The 18,554-nt window shown below is 40.2% G+C and overlaps 1 protein-coding gene across 1 annotated transcript in view; it reads left to right on the top strand.

Annotated features, from left to right (window-relative positions):
* Positions 1–1,365: 1,365 nt before the first annotated feature.
* The window catches only part of LOC140516186 (toll-like receptor 13), a 32,312-nt gene continuing 15,123 nt past the window's right edge, over positions 1,366–18,554 (top strand). The window contains exon 1 of the mRNA XM_072627208.1: positions 1,366–1,571. The gene's annotated coding sequence lies outside the window, so the exon portion shown is untranslated. The remainder of the gene's footprint in view (positions 1,572–18,554) is intronic.

The raw sequence follows: 18,554 nt of genomic DNA on the forward strand, positions 1-18,554 counted from the left end.
AAAAGTGACTAGGATGTGAGGAAGTAAAGCCAACTGCTAAAAAGGTTTTTCTAAGAATTTAGCAGTGAAAGAGGTGAGATATAGGATGATAACTTCAGGGGATAGCAGGATCAAATGAAAGGGTTGGGATTTTCCTTTGTTTTGTTTTTAAGATTGGGGAGATCTGGACATGTTTATGTAGGCAGTAGGGAAGGAGCCAGTGGATGCAGAAATTGAAGATGGTTGGGGCAGGGTTAAAGGGGCAAAATATTGGAGGAAACAAAAGTAATAAGATTGCCAATCCCGATGAATATTTTGGGGTACTTTGGGTTGAACCATTCCCATTTCAGGATTTCACGCTAGAAGGTGAAAAATGATTCATCAAAAAAGTCCTGGTATTCAATCACAGGAATCAAGAAAAGCATGAAAAGGTAAACAGGAAAGAGAAATCATAAGGGACTTACAAAAGTTGAACTGTTTGTATTCCTACATGGAAAGATAACATCTGTAACTCTTGAAACTTTTCTCAGTATCTGGGTAGTTGGAGGGATTATACACACATGTATATAGATGGAGGGCACAGGGTGAGTTGAATAGAAAGGGATGATATCTAGAAAAATAAAATTAAGGATTGAGAGAAATATTGGGAGGAGAAAAGGAGAAATGGAATGGGGCAAATTATCTCATAAAAGAGGCAAGAAAAAGTTTTTTCAATGGAGGGGAAAAGGGAGGAGGTGAGAGGGGAAAAAGTGAAGCTTACTCTAATCACATTTGGCTTAAGGAGGGAATAACGTTCACTCAATTTGGTATGAAAATCTATCTTACACTACAAGGAAGTAGAGGAGAAGGGGACAAGTGGGGTGAGTGGGATGATAGAAGGGAGGGCAAATGGGAGGAGGGAGTAATAGAAGTAAATATTTTAGGGGAGGGACAAGGTGTAAAGAGAGAACAGAATAAATAGGGGGCAGAATAGGATGCAGGGAAATATAGTTAGTCTTACACACCATGACTTATGGAAGTCTTCAGGAAAACTACACATATATAGCCTATACTGAATTGCTTCCCTTCTCAGTGGGGATGGGTGGGGAGGGAGGAAGGGAAAGAAGTTGGAACTCAAAGTTTAAGGAATGAATGTTGAGAATTGTTTTTACAAGCAACTGGAAAATAAGAAATACAGGTAATGGGGTATAGAAATCTATCTTGCCCTACAAGAAAAGAGAGAAGATGGGGATAAGAGAAGGGAGGGGTGTGATAGAAGGGAAGGCAGAGTGGGGGAAGGGGTAATCAGAATGCATGGTGTTATGGGGTGGGGAGAGGGGAGAGATGGGGAGAAAATGTGGAACTCAAAATTTTGTGGAAATGAATGTTGAAAACTAAAAATAAATAATTTTTTTTTAAAGCCCTGGTGCTCTACACTGTGACCAAGGAGAATTTCATCACTTCTCACAAAAGGCAAACTGGGAGTGATTCTCATGTGCACTCAAGAGTCCAAAGAGCTGACTGAGCTCCTCAAGGAAGAGCTCCCTTATCTTGAAGGGATTATCAGCCCAGAAAGAAAAGCACCAAGAATGTGGCCCTCAAATATCTTATAGGTAAGTAGTTGGCTTTCGGTCTTTGAATGCCTCACAGCCTTGGATAGCGGGGAGATTGAGGACAGAAACCACATCCCCTTACCCCCAACCCTCCCACCACTCTCTATGGGATTTTTTTCAAGTGACATTTCCTAGAGACTAGAGATCAAAACATTTTTCTTCTAGTAACTCACTAGGGAAAATCAGCTGCCAGTAGTGCTTTCTTATGGTGGGTGCTCTGTCATTTGTATGGCTTGTCCCTGCCTGTACCCTTCTGCCAACTCCTCATGCCTTAACCCTTGCTGCCTAGACACTCTCCTGTGTTCAGGACAAACCACTGGAAGTTAATGTTGTGATTGCTGCACAGAATCAGTTATGTAACCCTATTCCCTTATGGAAAGAGCAACGCCATCTTGCATTTGTTCCTGGGAAGTTTTGCATTTCTGCATTCTGAAAGATTCTCAAATATTTGATCAACCTGGCCAGATCCACTTTGTGTTTTGATCAGCATGATGTGGTGGAAAGTGTCTCTACTTGCTTTAGCACCCTACTGACTAGCCATATGACCTTAGGCAGGGTGCCTAATCTCTTCATATCTTTGGCTAACAATCTTTATTCATGACGCTTATTCTGTGCTTTGGTATATAGGCATCCAAGGCCATAGGTCTGGCTCTTGACTCTCATTATAATTTATCTTCTCTTTAGAATTACTTGGTACTTCCCAGCATCCTTCTTTCTAGGTCATTTCTATCGTCCTTCAGAGTTTTCAGTTTTATCCTTTTATCTGGTCACTTTTCCCCTGGTATGTGGAGAATTGTGTGAAGGATGTTGGCCAGAAGGTAAAGAAACAGCATTTATTAAGCACTTGCTTTGTTCCAGTCACTGTGCTAAGTGCTTTCCAAGTTTCTTGTTGAATCCTCCCATCAACTCTGGGAGGTTCTCCCATCAACCCTGGGAGGTTTGGTGCTATTATTATCCCCATTTTACAGTTGGAGAAACCAAGATGGACAAAGATTGAGTGACTTAACCTCAGGGTCACACAGCAAATAAATGTCCAAACCTGGCCCAGCACCTTGAATGGATCTAATTGATAACATGGGACAGACACATGCATTTCTTTAGGTACTTTCCAGAAAAGATTATGCTGGCAATTGGAAATGAGGCTAAAAATCACACTTTAATAGGGCACAGACAGTACAGAGACAAGCAGTAGAAAAGAGGTCTAGAGGCAGACAGTGGAGAGATGGAGATGGGATGGTGGAGGAAGTCAGGCAGTGTGAGGAAGAGGAATGGGGAGAGACACTGAAAATCATTCACATAGCCATGGAGTAGAGTTGGGAGCACTCGGCAGCCTGGACCCAGATGGAGATGCCACCTTGGGCATAGTTCGTTAACTTATCTGCGTCATCTCAAAGTCATCAATAACATCTGGTGTTCTGCTGGTCTTCTGGAACTTGTCTGAGATTTACATATCCTGAGACTAAAAGGTCAGGACTGCAAAGCCTAGATGGCTTCCCTTGATTCAGCACACAGTATCAGGATGTGATTTTTGGTTGATAGGTGATCCAATTTGTAAATAATGCTCCTCCTCTTTGTGATCTTATTTTCTGCTCTTGCTGCTTTATGCTGGCTACTTACAAACTCACTATGCTGACTAGAAGGGGAGGGGATAGTCAGGGGGACTGGAACAAGATATAATTCAACACACATGCACAGAATGGAAGACCAACCAAGAGGATAAAATAGTCAGGGTCTCCAAATACTCAGACAAGCTGCTGAAGAGGGCTTTGAACTCTCCTTCCATGGAGATTTTTTTTCAATGATACTGTCTTGTATGGTTAGGTATTCATCTGCTTGGAGGCAAAACGCTGGGCAAGATGTTTTGAAGCCCCTACTACCTGTATTGTTCTATAAATATTCACCAAGGTCAGGCTACCAGGACTTCATTCAGTAGATCAGAGCAAGGGTTAAGAAGTCTCCAAGGGACCTTGGAAACTTAGAAGCGACCTCAGAGGTTGTCTACTCCAGGCCTTCTAAAACTTTTCCCACTCATGATCTCTTCAGCACTGATCCTACTCCAACTTGAATGTAAACAGAAATCCTCTCTGCAATGTTCCTGATAGTCATGTGCCCTTCTGTTAAAGATACTATGGGGAACTAGTTCTGAAGCAATCCATTCCACATTGTGGCAGTTTCACTTGTGAGGACATTTATTCCTTTACCATTTCAGAATTTAAGTGGCTCTATGATCTAGCTGATGAGGGCACTCCCTCCCCCATTGAAGGTCACAACCATGCCTCACCTGCTTATCCTGTGCTGTTCTCATCCATGTCTTCCCATAAATCCTCTGTGGAAGAGCTGCAGCCTTTCCGCCCTTTTAACTTCTGTGGGAACCAGTGCAACAACACTTTTGCCATTTGTTAGCTCTTCTTGCTATTGGCTGCAGGGGTGGGGAACTTGTGGCCCCAAGGCCACATCAGCCCTTTGACTGAGTCCAAGTTTTACAGAACAAATCCTTTTATGAAGGGGATTTGTTCTGTGAAGTTTGGATTCAGTCAGAGGGAGGCACTTGAGGACCTAGAGGGCCACATGTGGCCTCAAGGCTGCAGGTCCCCTACCCCTGGACTAACCCACATCCTTTTCTGGCTGTATGGGCCCCTGATGTCTTTTATGTTACTTCATGGATGCAAATCATTGTTAGTAATGTGCTGCAGTCTTCTAATTTTTAACTTCATCTTTCCATTCTCAATCCTACCCCCTTCATGGAGCAGAAATCTACTTCTCTGCAACTTCCCCTCATTAGTTATAGTTCCGTTTTCTGAGACTAAGCAGAACAAGTCTAATCCCTTTCTGATAGGATCATCCTTCAGGAATTTGATGACGATGCTCATTCACCCCCAAGTCTCTATAAGCCCAGGTTGGATGGTATCATAGAGCAAGAAGACCCAACAGGTACTCGGGTGGAGGAAGGGGCAGTCTGCTTGGAGTTTTAACTGCTTTCTGCCAGATCCCATGGCCTATGGGAGCCTTCCTTCTTCAGCTATTAGACCCAGCAGCAGTAGGTGAGAAGGGAGATCTGTGTCTCAATACCTCTGAGTAGTTCCTTAATGCCAAGGATCCCATAGTAGTACTAATCTCCTGGAATAACATTTTGCCTAAGCTGGTTATTTTTGTCCAGTCTCCTGTGGACCGAAAGAACCACTTCCTCATTGATCCATGATGGTAAATATTCTGGCACCACTGCTTTTAGTTCCCCTTCTTGGCCTTACTGAAGTGGCCAGAGAGATGCATTTTGTTTTTTACCTTTAAACTTGGGCTAAGATTGACTTGCCAGGCCAAAGCTAAGAGGACCTCACAGAATCCCAGAATTCTTCAAAGGTCATCTAGTCCAAGCAATACTTGAACAAGAATCCCTTCAACCTCCTGCCCAATAAGTTTTCATCTAGACTTTGCTTGAAGACCTCCAATAAGGGGGAACCCAGTACCTCTGGAGGCAATTCAGTTAACTTCTAATTAGTCGGTAAGCATTTATTAAGCACCTACTGTGTTCTAGGCACTGTTTTAAATGTTGGGGATACAAAGAAAGGCAAAAGACAATCCCTGCCCTCAAGGAGTTCACAATCTAATGGGGAAGACAACATGCAAACAACTATGTATAATCAATATATAGACAAGATAAATAGGAAAAAAATCAGCAGAGACAAGGCACTAGAAGTAAAGGGAATCAGGAAAGACTTCCTGTAGAAGACGGATTTTAACTGGGACTTGATAAAAGATAGTGACGTAAACTGGGGGCCCTTCGTAATCCTAGTTGCCTTCCTGTGAACATTCTTCAACTTATGAATATGCTTCTTTAATCGAGACACACACACTTGAATACAATATGCTCATCTATAATCTTTTCTTGTAAGGGAAAGTAAGTTCTACTTCCCTTCGCTTAGCCCAACCCCAGTGTTTCCTGAGCATGTGCACACACCCATACATAGACATACACACACACACACACACACACACACACACACACACATGCACGCACACATACACACACAGTTAGTACATAGAGAGAATTCAAATCCTATGAGCAAGTCACTGACATAATGATAAGTCCCTGCCCTTAAATAGCTTAAGTTCTGCTGGATTGACATAGAATATAAACAGTTAAATATTTATGATGGTTTGAGGAAGGAGAGAGCAGTAACCACTAAGGAGACCAGAAAAGGCCAATGAAAGGACATGGTGCAGGAACCACGCCCTGAGCAAGGTCAGGGATTCCAAGAGGTGGATGGAAAGGGAAGTGGGGTCAGGGAGGGTGTGGCAGCCAGGAGATTGTGTTCCAGCTTAGGCAACAAATGGAGCATCCACCGTATGTGTTCTTAAACTGGGAGTCCAGGAGTAGGTTTCAGGAACTCTGTGAATTTGAACAGGAAAAAATTCCATATTTATTTTTACTGACCTCAAACTAAAACTGAACATTTCCTTCAATGATGAATTTTCTAAAAAACAGAAACAAAGCCATTATTTTGAGAAGAGGTCCATAGGCTTTACCAGACTAGCAAATGGGTCCATGATACCTCCCACCTAAAAAAAAAAAAGTTAAGCACCTCTGTAAAATGAGGGAGTTGGACTAGATGAAATCCTTCCAGTTGTAAATCTGTGATCCTGTAGAATTTGGTCTGACAAGATTTTTACACTCCTTATTTGGGAAATTCTTCCCCTCAATCCAACCTAAGATTATATTAGCTTTCTTAGCCACCATATCATACTGTAGATCCATATTAAGAATTCAGGTTGCTAAACCTCCTAATCTTTCTCAGATGAATTGCTATCTATTTAGCTAAGTCTCCTCCATAGCATATTTGTGAGGTTGATTTTTCAGAGTCCAAGACTTGACATTTTTTCTTATTAAATTTCATCTTGCTAGGTTTAGCCCATGTCCTAGCTTGTCAAGACTTATTTGCACCCGGATACTGGGCTTGCTATTATTCCAGGCTTTGTCTCACCTTCAAATTGAATAAGCATACCTTTCTAGCCTTGATTCAAGTCCCAGATGAATGCCAAATTGCACAGTCTAAGCTCAGATCCCTGGGACCATTCAATTCGACCACCTCCAAACCCACCTAATTGAGTTATTGTCTAGCTCCTCTCTCTCCACTTTTCCCACAAAAATAACCTGAGAAACTTTATAAAATGCTAAAATCTGGGCAGAACAATTTTAACAAACCCTCAAGAGATAGTTTCTAGGTAATTAATTAGCCTAGCCTGTAATTATAAATTTATGGTCAGTGGTTTCTCTAGGTAAATAAAGATGAGAAGGGAGACCCTGAAATGCCTTAAATCAAATGTGTACCTTCTGAAAGGGAACTCCTCTGACAAGTAAAACTCAACCCTGATTGGTGGACATTTAATGTGGAGGTAGACCAAGGGTATTCAGTTCCTCCTGCTGAGAATGTGGCTTGATCATAAGACTCAGAAGCCTCCAGCAGGGAGAGGCCATTTTCATCCTGACCTCACTAGCTAATTTTCTCCTTAATGAACTGGGTTGCCCTAAACTCTAATGGAGGGGATAAGGACAAGGGGTTCCTCCCCTAGGCAAAAGCTCTCCCAAACTGGATTCAGTTTATACTCTAAACAGAAATTAGGTTTCCCCATTGGGTGAGATCCTGCCCAACCTAATTAAGGAATATGTGCCTTGGAGGCTAAGAGTAATGTCATCCTTCGGCTATGCCCTTCAGAGACTAACTGACCTTTTCAGGAGTTGGGCCTTAACAGAAATAGGAAGAAAAGGGTGGATCAAAAATTAATAATTAGTTATTAGTATAATTTCACAATGAAGCCCAGAGAAGAGTGAGGAAGGAACACATTTCACTTCTCTTGGTAGAAAGATGAAGGTCTATGGGTGTGGAACATTGTATACTTAAATGCTTTCTACCATGCTTTTGCCCTTCTGGTTCCTTGGAGGACAAGCAGTTATTTTCTTCTCAATGTTTCCAGCTGCTTTCTTGTTCCCCTCATATATATTTCTTAGGTCCAAGTGTTCATTGGCTCTCCTTCCCTTTGTCTTCCCTGTGACAGTCTTCTATCTACCAATCTCCTGTCATGGCAGGATTTTCCTTCTGCTTCTTCAGATTCTTTTTTTCGTTTTCATATTGAAGTGCTGTTTTCTTTTGAGACTATTTTGGAACTACTGGAAAAAAAGGTTGAATTTGGAGTCTGAGAAGCAAGGTTTGAATCCTAGCTTCTGCTACATACTTGTGTAGCAAGGCTTTGGACTTAATCTCCCAATTGTTAAAATTAATTATCTGACCTAGAAAATAATTCTGAGGTACAAAAGTTTCCGAGGAAGGATTTAATAGCAACAGTCAACTGGTTACCATTAAGTTAGGTCAACTAATCCCTCAGTAATTAGTGACCAAGAAGTGATTTACAGTTTATTTTTATAACAGAAAAGAGGAATTAAAAATTACAGCAATCTTAGGAAACTTGTTTTGAACATAATTCTATTGGATAAGACAGGTCATCTGACTATTTTACCCTGCCCCTGCTTTCTTAATCCAAATTCACACTGTTGGCAACATTTTGAGTGTGGACATGTGAAGGGGTGGGGAGGGGCACGGTGGTGGTGGTGGGAATTTCTAGGGTGGGGCAACCATTAAATCTGATATTCTATTGGATTAGGGCTTTTGTGTATCCACCTGTCTGTCAAAGTGAGATTGCCTAAGGAATCTCTGCTCTGCAGCTATCAGGAAAATGAGAACTTAAGACTGGGAAAAAGGACTTAACCTTTAATTAACTTATCCACTAAGAGTGGAAACGGGGACCTGATCCGATTCCATCAGGTTAAGCTAGCAGTCAACCCTCGTACCCCAGCTGCCAGAAAGAGAAACTTACCTGTACAAAATTATATTATCTAACTTACACTTAATAGTTTGTTCAAGAAAAAAGGGGCACTTAGAATCAATAAGCTCGGAGTCAACCTCCATTTCTCTAGCTGCCATAAAGGAGAACTTAGCCTTTAAAAAGAGTCTTATAATCCTACGATTATTTCATTCCTACAAAGATATATGTTTTACTCTAAATTATCTGCTACTAGCTGATAAAGTCCTATCCATCTATCCACTAAATCTATGAGTAACTTAGGCCCAGAGAATATATTTGTTAGTTTGGCTTGGTTGTTAGGGCTAGCTTTTTCTAAAGGAAAGAGTCTAATCTTATAATCAAACTAAAATCAAAGTAATCAATGCTAAGTGATTTAAAATGTATTCCTTTTCAATTCCCCCTTTTATCATTAAGGAAATAATTTCCTTACGGTTCACTTAAGTAGAGAATCAAACTCCTTCAAATGGTCTATGCTCTTAACAACCAGTTTCCCTAATTTGTCTGAGCGTATGGGAAATTGAGTCAAAAGGGTCCTTACCTTAGTCTTCCCAAGGTTGCCGCCCCCCCCAACCTGTCCCCAGAGACAGATAGCCACTGGTGAGAATTCATTCCCATTGGGCTCTTGACATTTTTCTTAAACAATGGGCTAGTGGCATTCTAAGAGGTCATTCACTTATATCTGAAATCAAAACTTAGAAGTATATCAAATTAAAGTTCCATAGGATTCTACCTCAAGTAGCAAAACTTCATTACTCATATGTTAGGGCAGAATATAATTAATCATTAACAGTGTTGGTTCAAATTTATATAGAATTCATTAGCAGTTAAGCTTTTCATATGTTCAGTATAGTTATTGGGGTCAAAATTTACCACAAGTACATATGCCCTATAGAGTTATAGCATTATCCAGTATGGAGGAATTATAGTCAATTAAAGAGTGACAATAGTTCATTTATGTACTTTACCATATGCAAGGGTTTTTTCTAGTTCTTAAAGATTACTTTAAAAAATTTCAGAGGCTTGTTTTCTGTAGTACTTTCGAATGTTTAGTTTTTGATTTCTCAGTTAATACTTGAATTACTGGTTAACTTATGTTGTGTGTGTGTGTGTGTGTGTGTTCGTCCTTCATTGCCAAAGAAGACCATGCCATCAGAGAAATAATGACATGACTTGCACTTGACTTTGTTTGGAGTGAGGGAGGGCTGTGCAGGTCACCAGCCTTACTTCTCCTCCAGAGCCATCTGAATCCAGAGACCTGATATTCATCAGGATGACTGGAGATGACCCAGGATGAGGCAGTTGGGGTTAAGTGACTTGCCCAAGGTCACACAGCTAGTGAGTGTCAAGTGTCTGAGGTGAGATTTGAACTCAGATTCTCCTGACTCCTGCACTGGTGCTCTATATGCTGCACCACCTAGCTGCCCTCAATTTATATTGTAGGGCAGTTGTAAATAGTAACATTGAAGTCTTTCCCTTTAGGAGACCAGAAAAAAATTTAAGCCCTTGAATATTTACTAGTTGGGGTTTTTTTTAAACAATCTTGCTACATTAATGTAGCAGTTCAATTCATAAGATGCTAAACTTACTTTAGTCAGATGACATCAACTTAGTTCATTTCAAAGTAACTTCACACAGGCACAGTTAGAAATTTAGACTGGTTGGGGGGGGGGTCCTCAAACCTCTTATTAAATCGTAAGAATTTAAGGCAAAAGGCACATAATCATTACAATATTTTTTCAAAGACTTATCGCATTGACTTTAATAACTCAACAGGGAAGTGGTCTCTCTAACAGCACTTTACAATGTTTTTAGAAAAAGGTCATGTATGTATTTAAAAGCATATGCTCCTAATTAAAAGAGAATTCACATTTCTAATCATATGTCTAACATGCTTCTAAATTCCACAATACAAGAAAACTGGAAGTCTACAGAATATTCAGTTTGATAAAATCTTAACTTTTCCTTCTTTAAAAATGATTCATGTTATTATTTTTGATATATTATTTAATCCAAAAGCCAATAACAATAATGAACATTTATACAGTGATCATTACACTAATTCCTCTACCAGCCCTGGGAGATAGGTGCTATTATCACTATTATTATCCCCTTGTACATACAAAGACTGATCAAACATTCTAATATACTACAATTAAAATATAACTTCAAAACAAAATTCTCAACTCAATCAATTTTTGATTTATAATTACTAGTAGCAATAACAAAACCTCATTTTTCACCAAGGTCCATTATTTTTAGTTGGCTCATTTTAACAAAAATCATGGCAATGCCCGCAGTCCCCATAACTGCTTCTTTATTTCTTTGAATTACCTAGAGAGTCAAATCAATTCTTTTTATTTTTTCTAACTTAACCCTACCAGTGTACCTTAAGTCATTTCTTTAAAAATTTCCCCATATCCCTTTTTTTCTTTAGTGGAATCAAAACCATTTCTCAAATTTCCTTTTTCAAAACTTCAACTCCTTTTCTATCAAGCCATGCATTTACACTGTGTCAGTGCAGACTCCAGCTTTCCTTAAATTCTCTACTCATTCTTCTCTCATCCCTACTTGTTAAACTGTTATCTTTTCTTTCATTTTATGAAAATCCTTCAAAACTAGACCTTTGTTGTTACTTTATCCAACATGCCTTACTTTTCCCCCTCTTGCTTATTTTCTCTAGTCTTTTATTTACCAATCATACAGACTTAATCTATGCTCCGCCGAATTTCTCTTTATACTTCAGCACAAGTTTTTATTATACAAAACTGATTAATTGCAATACTGTCACCTTCCCCCTGCCTTTTAGGGCTTATGATTGCACAGTTCATTCCAATTTCTTTAATGCCTATAGTTTTTTGTTTGTTTTTGATGAGTGACACTCAAACCCCAATATAACTTACTGAGCACAGCTGCAAAGTTTAGGTCCCTCCTAGTTCCTAATTGATGACCTTGGTGAAGAAGGCATCTAGCTCCTTCTCAAAGTTAACCTCTTTTATGCTGGAAGAGTATTCATCTACCTGTTTCATTGCCAAGGTCCAACTATGGCACAGGAATGTCACAGATACTGGTATCTTAAAGCTACCCCTCTCACTACAGTAAGTTTTTATTACTATGCTTTATTAGGCACTCTAAATGAAGTACAGAACATTTCAGCTACCTTCCTTTCTCAGTATATTCATCATTTAATAGCATTGTGTAAAAGCAGTTTCCATTTTGGTGCTGTCGGTTGCGAATCTTTTCTAATTGCCTCTTCCTTTTACAAAGTTTTTGATATTTTTCACTATTGTAGGTTATTAGGTTATTTAATTCTCCAATGATTTTAAATGAACAGAAATCCTCATCACATAATTTAACTTTGGATTCACCTAAATGAAATAGAGCTGTGTAATTACTAATGGTAATAACTTTCACAAGGGCCATTAAATTACATTAAACATTGAGCTGCTAGGATTTCACATTTCAGGGCCCAATATTATCAATGTGCTTCTGCTTTAATTTACATTTGACCATGAAGCAAGAAACATCCTGAAATAATTTGTCTTCAGTAATTCGTACCCTAACTTATTATAGCCTTACTTATTATAGTTCTACCAAAATACAATTTTTACTTCCACTGATTTCAACACAAGTTTTACTGTGTTTCTAATTTACTGAAACAATTGATTTAAACTACAGTGATAGCATTAAATTTCACTTACTTTTAGTTGCTTCATGATTTCAAAGCAAGCTCTTCTCTTTCGGGGAGCACTTTTGGATTCCCCTTCAATCTGGAAGTCTCAGTGTAGGGGCTGATAACAGGGCTTGTGTGGTGTCTTCAGGATGGTTGTTTAAAATTAGTAAACAGCGAAAGGCTGAATAAATTCCAACTCTACTTGATTCTTATGGAATCTGAAGGGAGTCTTAAAATTGTCCTGTTCTGCCTTCTAAAAAAAACATTCACACTTTCTTCCTGCAATAAATTTGGCTCACTTTTAAAGCACACTTTAAAAATATACCTTTGGTATGTACTAAAGTTAAAACCATTTTCACAGGGTGACACCCCAAAACTCAAGAGAAACTGCTTTGGGCTTAGCAAATGTTTCTTTTTTTAAAATTCTGAATTATTTAAACTCATAAAACTTTTATTCTAATTTCTCCTGTACTGTTTTCTTAAGTTTTTCTCATTTAACACTTCAAATTGCAGCTTAAACTCAAGATTTAGTCATTTTAAAGTTCTTCTTATGGAGTGACTGATCGGTCAATTTTTGTTTTCATGGAACTTTACCAAATTTGCTAGTACCTCAGAAACTCATCAAAAATTTCATAAAAACTTTCAAATCCTAATTTTGAAGTTTCCAGTAGAGAGCAACAAATTTAGTTTCTAATTATTTTATTTTATTATTATTTTTATCTGTCATGTGCAGCCTTCAATGTGGCTAGTGTTGGAAATGGAGAAAAGAAAGACTTGTCCTTTCTGAATACTTTAAAAAAACAGTTTTATTTTTTACTGTCTTTTTCCTTTGGTTGATTTATGCAAAGGAAAAAACATAGAATTAAACAAATACTTGGAAGCACCTGCCAGCACAGGTCAGCACAAACCACAGATAGAATCCCATAGATTTCTCACTTTGCCAGGGATAAAGCCTTTTGAGCAGTGTTCTTGTTTAGATCTCATTAAGATTTTCCTAGTTGTATGAGGTCCCTTTCTATCTGAAACAAGTAACCTACTATTCCTAAACTTAGTTCTATCATTCACAAAATGGACACACACAGAACATATAACAAGACTTGACACAATACTAAATCAGGTCTGAGTTTCTTCTAAGCTTCTTGAGGAGATTTATTTATTTATTTATTTTAATTTTTAAATTTTTTTTTTTTGTATTTAAATTTATTTATTTAAGTTTTCAACATTCATTTCCACAAAATTTTGGGTTCCAAATTTTCTGCCCATTTGTCCCCTCCCCCCACCCCAAAGCGCCAAGCATTCTGATTACCCCTATCACCAATCTGCCCTCCCTTCTAACATCCCTCCCTTCCCTTATCCCCATCCGCTTTTGTCCTATAGGACCAGGTAACTTTCTATATCCCATTACCTGTATTTCTTATTTCCTAGATGTATGCAAGAAAAATACTCAACAATTGTTCCTAAAACTTTGAGTTCCAACTTCTCTTCCTCCCTCCCTCCCCACCCATCACCATTGGGAAGGCAAGCAATTCAATATAGGCCATATCTGTGTAGTTGTCCAAATGACTTCCATAACAGTCGTGTTGTGTAAGAACCATTGCTACTGCGACTGGAGATTTGCCCCCCCCCCCCCCCCCCCCGCCCCAGGGCTGTTTGCAAGCCATGCAGCATGCGGCCAAGACTGGACTGGGCTCTGCTCCGCATCTGCTGCAAGTGATGTTTCCCGTGGGCCTTTCAAGTCACCCTGGGCTGGAAATCTCCTCCACTCTGATGTTCTCCACTTCTGCTGCTCCAAAATTTGTTGAGAGTCCCTCTCTACAGGTATTTTATGGGCTGTGTGGGGAGAGCTAGCATGTGTGTGTCTTTCTACTCCGCCATCTTGGCTCCGCCCTCTTGAGAAGATTTAGAAGTCAAGGTCTTACCTGTCTCCTCTATGACATTTACAACTTGTGATAGTCCTGTGTCTAGGGTCCTGTGGTCAGCCTACGATCAATTCCATTTACTAGTTGTAAAAATGTATTCACAATTTTATCAAAAAGTAAATTTATCAAATTCAGGATTTTTTTGACTGTTTACTGAAGTACATAGAGGGATTTTAAAGAAAGATACCTATTTGTTTCTTTAAAAGCTTTTTTCAAAAAAGTCTTTTCTTTCCCACGAGTATGGGGAAAAACTTCCTCTAAAAAAAGTCTTTTCTTTTTTTAAAAAATGATATTTTATTTTTTCCCCAGTTACATGTAAAGACAATTTTTAACATTCATTTTTTAAAAATTTGAGTTCCAAATTTTCTTTCTCCCTTCCTTACCTCTTCCCTCCCTGTTGGGGGTGTAAGCTCAGTTCCATGTGGACAGTCTCGGGTGGGTAAAGGTGAGAATTTCTAAACCTTAGAGTTCTCATGAGGCCCCCCAAGGAACAGCAGGGAATTGAGGTGTGAGACCGAGCTATCTCGTGCATTTCCGCCTCTTCCCGTGGGAAACGGATGGGAGAGAGCATCCCCGCCCTCGAGATTGGCCCGGGTCTGGGCACACCTATTGTTATCTAACAGGCACGGTATTGAGGTGCAAACTATGCGGCCGGAGAGCTTAAGTAGGGTCAGGAAAGCCTGAAGGCGCTCTTAGCGCTGAGGGGCCCTTACAGGACAGAAGGCCCCTCTTCCTTCTCTCCTCTCTTCTCTCTTCCCTCTCCCCTCTCTCCCCACTTCCACTTCCACTTCTGCTTTCATTCTCTTACTGTAAGATCTTTGCCTCCTTGGGAGATTTCCCTCTCTCCTAAGGAAGAGTTCCCTCTGCACATGTAACCAAGACCCTGAATAAAGCCTAACCCTCGTTCGACTCTGGAAAGTCTCTTCTCTCATACGTTTATCCGGTTTGGCCAGCCGAAGACCTGTGATAAGTAAGGTAAGACTCGGGTAGCCCTCAGGCCTCTAGGCCTGGCAGTTGGCGCATTCCAAACAGGGACAGGCGCAGATATCCTGGGTGGTTGGGACACCCGGAAGGGGCTGTGAAAGACGCGAGTCCCGAATCCTAGATTCGGAAGGAGAGAAAGAGTGAGTAGCTTCCCACACCCATGGGAAAAGGGCAGGGATGGGGAATCAATTGCCAGTAATAAAGCCAGAGGAACAGGAGGTCTGGGCTAAGATACTTTACAGGGAATGCAGGGAGGCGGGGGTCACTATAGAGTTAAACGACCTCCGAGAATTTTGTAAAAGGATTTGGAAGGTCTCTCCCTGGCTCGAGCAGACCGGAATATCAAGAGAAAGATGGGGAGCGGTCGGAGAACAAATGACCGCTTATGAACAACAATGCCCCGGGGGAGCTGGAGGATTTAGATTTCCTGATATTCGGTGTGATTAAAAGCCTTTTGGAAGGCCCGGAGAGACCAGGGCGGGATTGGAATGAGAGTGGAAGCAGAGAGAGGGGAGGGGAGAACCCTGGCAAGCAGAAAGTTAAGGAGTGTAGAGAAAAAATAGGTTCGGAGCTCCATCTAGCAGATGGGAAAGGCGAGGCAGAGGAGAATACACCGTGTCTTCCCTCGCACCTCCTTATAGCAGGCTCCATTGGTCAGACAGTCCAGGGCCACAGTCCAGTTTGGAAAAGGGAATACAAAAGGCCATAGAGAATGGAGAAGACGTAGGGACATTCCCTGTGCTAGAAATAGCGGACCCCAGTGTCCCCGGTGGGGTTCGGAGGAGCCACATACCCATAGAGTGGAAGAGAGTAGCGACTCTCAAAGAGGCTTGTACCAAGCACGGCCCCAATTCACCCTTTGTCATAGCCATGCTTGAGACTCTCAGTGGTCAGTTCATTCTGACTCCTAATGACTGGAAGAGCTTAGCCAGAGCCTGCCTTACCCCTGGGCAGAATGTGATTTGGGTGTCAGAATTTTCTCAGAAGGTAAAGAGCACTACCAGTGGGCTGGGTGCTCAGGCCCCCCAGGCTTATCAGCAATTTACAGGAACAGGGCAGTTTGAGGCTACAGGAAATCAATTACAGTACTCAGCCGCCGATTATGTCTTGATTGCCGGAATGGCTATTGCCGCCTGGAAGGTTATAGCCTCTAAGAAAGAGAGAGAGTTTCCCATGACTAGGATTACGCAAGGAAACATTGAGCCATTTACTAATTTTGTGGCCAGGCTGCAGGAGGCAGTGGGTCGAGACATGGGAGAGGAGAATCAAGGGACAGAGATAGTGTTAAAGACATTGCTGCGGCAGAATTGTAATCATGACTGCAAAAAGGCAATGCTGGGACTGCCAAAGAATGCATCTGTTGAAGAAATGATACAGAGATGTGAGAGGGTAGGACCTCCCTGGGAGAGTAAACAGTTTGATATAGATTATACATGTTCAGTCATTCAAAACATCACCATATTAATCATATTGTGAAAGAAGACAGACCTAAAGGGGGAAAACATGAAAAAATTACAGAAAGTGAAAAATAGTATGCTTTGATCTGCATTAAGACTCCATCAGTTCTTCCTCTGGAGATGGTTAATATTTTCATCATAAGTCTTTTGGAATTGTCTTGGATCAATGTGTTGCTAAGAATAGCTAAGTTATTCACGGTTGATCATGGTACAGTATAGTTGTTACCATGTACAATGTTCTCCTGGTTCTGTTCACACTGTACTTTGCATTGTATAAGTTTTTCCAGGTTTTTCTGAAATCTGTCTGCTCATCATTTCTGATGGCACAGTAATATTCCATTACAGTTATATACCACAACTTGTTCAGCCATTCCCCAGGTAATGAGTATCTCCTCAATTTCCAATTCTTTGCCACTTTTACAAAAAGAGCTGCTATAAATATTTTTGTACAAATAGGTCCTTTCCCCGCTTTTTTTGATCTCTTTGGGATACAGACCTAATAATGGTATTGCTGGATCAGAGGGTATGCACAGTTTTATAGTCCTATGTGCATAGTTCCCATTTGTTCTCAAGAATGTTTGAATCAGTTCACAACTCCAACAGTGCATTAGTGTCTCAATTTTCCCACATCCCCTCCAACATTTATTATTTTCTTTTTCTGTCATATTAGCCAATCAGCTAGGTGTGAGGTAGCTCCTCAGAGTTGTAAAAAGGCTTTTTTTCTAAAAAGCTCTTTTCCCCCTACTAGTGTGGGGGGTAACTTTCTCTTAATGCAATGAAACTAAATGAAACTAAATCAAACTACAATGAAACTAAAATCAAAGGAATCAACACTAACTGACTGAAAAGGTGTTCCTTTTCACAGCCCACATATGCAGGCCTCATAACCAGAGCTAGGCTGACTACATCTTCCCCTCAGGGTTCACGGAATATCCCTCAGGAGCAGTGAGATGCAATTGGTTTGAGCCCCTGTTCTGATATATGTTCCTTCCAATACCAGTCACCTAAGTGGTGACCAGCTAATATCTTATCAATACCAGGGATTAGCACCCCACTATCAATTTAAACAATTAACATCAATTTGTTCTTACAAAGGATATTTAATGAAAAAATTTAGCAAGAATCAAAATACCAAAACCTCTTCCCAAACCAGGGCACACACTCCCCTTTACACTTCTATCCTTAAAGAGAGTAAACTCCCACTTAACTGGTTAACCATAATTAGTCTTGCCCTGATAAGTTCACTTCTGGGTGCAGCACACAAGGTGGACAAGTCATTCCCTGGCTTGTCAGGCATAATGTCTCAGCTACTGGGTAAATTTATTGTTGGGCTTGGGTTTTTTTAGATTAAATTAAATTTAAAAAATTTTTATTTTTAGGTCCAAATTCTCTCCTTTATTTTACCCCCTTCCCCACACATAGAGAAGGCAAGAAATATAATACCCATTGTACACATGAAGTCACATAAAACATTTTCACATTAGCAATGTTGCAAAAAAAAAAAAAAAAAGACAAGAAAAAAAGTGAAAAAATGTGCTTCAGTCTGCACTCAAAGTCCATCAGTTCTGTCTCTGGAAGTGGATCCTTTGGAAGTGTCATGGATCACTGTATTGATCAGAGTAGTCAAGTCTTTCACAGTTGATTGTTGTTACAATATTGTTATCACTGTGTACAATGTCCTTCTAGTTCTGCTTACTTCACTTTGATTCAGACCATATAAGTCTTCTAAGGTTTTTCCAAAGCCATGCCCTTCATCATTTCTTTCAGCACATAGTATTCCATCACATGAATCATATACTGCAGCTTGTTCAGTCATTCCCCAAGTGATGGACATCCCCTTAATTTCTAATTCTTTGCCACCACAAAAAGAGCTGCTATAAATATGTTTCTACATGTAGGTTCTTTTCTTTTTTCTTTGAATTCTTTGGGATACAGACCTAGCAGCAGTATTGCTGGGTCAGAGGGTATGCACAGTTTTATAACCCTTTGCACAGAGTTCCAAATTGCTCTCCAGAATGATTAAGTTGGTTCACCTGATGGGCTTGTTAAACAGTTTTTTTTCTCAGGGCTAGCTTCTTCCCAGACTTGGCTAGAAGTC

Source organism: Notamacropus eugenii, chromosome X, assembly GCF_028372415.1.
Source record: "Notamacropus eugenii isolate mMacEug1 chromosome X, mMacEug1.pri_v2, whole genome shotgun sequence".
In the NCBI taxonomy this organism is placed as follows: domain Eukaryota; kingdom Metazoa; phylum Chordata; class Mammalia; order Diprotodontia; family Macropodidae; genus Notamacropus; species Notamacropus eugenii.